The sequence below is a fragment of the Geospiza fortis genome, unplaced genomic scaffold (assembly GCF_000277835.1).
Source record: "Geospiza fortis unplaced genomic scaffold, GeoFor_1.0 scaffold777, whole genome shotgun sequence".
Lineage (NCBI taxonomy): Eukaryota > Metazoa > Chordata > Aves > Passeriformes > Thraupidae > Geospiza > Geospiza fortis.
In genome coordinates, this window is record NW_005054689.1 from 47,408 (window position 1) to 50,827 (window position 3,420).

A 3,420-nucleotide genomic window follows, 5' to 3' on the forward strand; every position below is an offset into this window, starting at 1 on the left:
ACAGGGGCATGGGGGCTCTGGGGCTGAGGACACGGATAAACCCAAACCCCATGGAACCCTCATCTCCACCCCCCCAATAACCCCACTGCAGGTGTGGGGGCCCCTCCTGGCCTCGAGGTGCTGTTAATTAGAGCTTCATTAGAGCTTCATTAGAGCTGGGGGCTCTGGGAGCTGCAGGTGAACGGGTGGGTACAACCATGGGATGGTTTGGGTTGGAAGGGACGTCAAAAATCATCTTGATCCATCCCCCGGCATCCCAAGGAAGCCCAGCCCTTTATCTCCCAATTTGTGATTTTTTTTAGTGTGAAATTCCTGCTTTTCATCCAGCTCCTTCACCCCCTGGCTTGGCAGGGCTCGGTCCAACCAGCCAGTCATTCACAGAACCCATCCAGGGGTTTGCGGACGCACCAAACGCGGGTTTCCCTCCCATAAACGCTCTCTGTCTGCCAGCTGAGAGAGAAATGCCCCATTTTCGTGCATTATTTATATGGTTTTTTTATTTTATTATGGGCTTTTCCTACCCACAGCCAGCAGCAGTAAAAGCACCTGGTTTATGCATTGTTGAGGTTGTTGCTGCCCGGGGTTTTCAGCAGCTCCTCAGCCTGCAGAGCTCAGCACTGCAAAGGATTTTCTCCAAAGGGATTTCGAGTGGAAACCCCAAAAGGATTTCTGCAGGAGCCCCCATGTCCAGGGATGTCCTCAGCCCGCATGGAAACCATCCGATGGCACCAAAAATCAGCGTTAAAATAGAGGATTTTGGGGTCACAGGGGGTGGGGAGAGGTGCATGGAAAATATTCTTATCTGAGGTTCAGCCGGGAAATAAAAAGCTCCCAGCTGGATGCATTTTGAAGGCTTAAAGTCACAAAATTCTGAGATAATTAAAAAGGAGAGGTTCTCCTTATTAAAAAAAAAAAAAATTAAAATAAATTATTATATATAGTAAATTAATTTCATAATAATTGTGATACTTGTATTTTTAAAATTAATTTTATTTTATTTTTTATTTTATAATTGATAAATCCTAAATTGATTTTATTTTTATTTTATAATTTATTTTTTTATAATTTAATTGATAAATCCTAAATTGATTTTATTTTTATTTTATAATTTATTTTTTTATAATTTAATTGATAAATCCTAAATTGATTTTATTTTTATTTTATAATTTTTTAAAATAATTTAATTTATAAATCCTTTTTTTTTTACAAATGATTTTTTATACTCTCCACGGCAGCGCCGTATTTTAAATACTGTAATCCCCACTTGGTGGTGCAGGAGAGCAAAAAAGGGATGATGGGCTTGAAATGTTAAATAGCAAAAAAGCAATAATATTTACGGAATCTATTCACTGATTAAATAAATCACAGAGACAAACCTGGAGCTGTTCAGGCTGGAAAAGAACTTCGAGGTCATCAAACCCAGCGGGTTTGCAAACAAATGAGATTAATTCGGCTGCATCTTCTTCCTGAGGTTATTCCTTGAAATTACAGATAAATGCTGAATGGCAGAGGGATTCACCCCAAAATAAATGTTTGTTACAAACCCATGGGTATCCCCGTTCCTTGGGATGTGGAGGGATTAAAAATGGGAATATCTTTGAATTAAGATGGCAAATCCCCCAGGAATAACCCAGAAAATTGTTCTGAGCCAACTGGAGGGCACTTTGCTTACTAGGGGGAAAAATAAAAATGAGGATGAGCTGGATAATGATTCCTCACCTCAAGCAATCCAGGATTTATGATTAACCTGCAGCCCCAGATTTATGATTAACCTGCAGTCCCCCCCTCACCGAGGCACCTTGTCTCCTCTTTATCACTTGCATTGATAAATCACAGACCGAAATCTGCTCATTTCCAGCTGCTAAATGGATTTTTTACATGATTTTGTGTCTCCTCTGTCAGAGGGGTTTGGGGTTTTTTCCTATCTCAGTTTGGATCTGTGTTCTTTGAAGTTCTTTTTCCTGTCTCACCTTATATGGATCTGTGTTCTCTGAGGTGTTTTTTCCCCTCTATCTCACTTCATCTGTATCTGTGCTCTTTGAGTTGTTTTATTTTTTCTCTATCTCGTTTTATCTGGACCTGTATTCTTTGAATTATTTTTTTCTTTATCTCACTTTATCTGGACTTGTATTCTTTGAATTTTTTTTCTCTATCTCACTTTATCTAGATCTGTGTTCTCTCAGGTGTTTTTTCCTCTATCTCACTTTATCTGGACCTGTATTCTTTGAATTATTTTTTTCTTTATCTCACTTTACCTGGATTTGTTTTCACTCAGGTGTTTGTTCCCTGTATCTCACTTTATCTGGACCTGTATTCTTTGAATTATTTTTTTCTTTATCTCACTTTATCTGGACTTGTATTCTTTGAATTATTTTTTCCTCTATCCCAGTTTATCTGGATCTGTGTTCTTTACTTTCTAAGCACTTAATTAACTGGCGTTGATTAAACCATTTCCCTTCCCCCTTGGGATTCAGCCCCTCACCTCACTCCTGCTGTCCCTGCTGCCCTGGGAAGCGTTAATAATCCATAAATAATCAATAATTAATTGATTCACGGGCCTGCAGCTCTGCTCAGCCCAGCTGCTGCTGCCCAGCTCCTATTTCGGGGCACAAATTGTTCACAAATTTCCTATTTTGGGGCAGAAATTGTTCACAAATTTCCTATTTCAGGGCAGAAATTGTTCTTCTCTATTCCCAGAACGGAGGAGAAATGCAGGAAAAGCCCAGCCAGGATCAGCTCATTCCTGCAATTGTGGCAGCATTCAATTCCCCCATTCTTATTCCATTTCCCCCCATTTTTCTCCTTGTTTTGCATTGAACACCGACCTCCTTTTCTTCTCCACAAAAAGCATCCGTGACCTCTTCCATCCGTTTTTCTCATCATCCCCTAAAAACAGCTCGGGAAGCTGAGACACAGAGCAGCTGCCGTGGGGAATTGCTCAGAATTTCATCCCCATCCCCAAAATGTTCCTTTTAAAGCTTTTTCTGCAGCAAGGAGCGAGGGAGGGATGAGATCCCAAATCCCGGGTGGATTTTACTCAGTGAGTGAGGGACGAGATCCCAATTCCCAGCTGGATTTTATTTGGTGAGGAAGAGGTGAGATCCCAATTCCCAACTGGATTTTACTCAGTGAGGGATGAGATCCCAATTCCCAGGTGGATTTTATTTGGATAGGAAGGGATGAGATCCCAAATCCCATCTGGATTTTACTCAGTGAGGGATGAGATCCCAATTCCCAGCTGGATTTTATTTGGTGAGGGAAGGACAAGATCCCAAATCCCAGGTGGATTTTATTTGGACAGGAAGGGATGAGATCCCAATTCCCAGCCGGATTTTATTTGGTGAGGAAGAGGTGAGATCCCAATTCCCAACTGGATTTTACTCAGTGAGGGATGAGATCCCAATTCCCAGCTGGATTTTA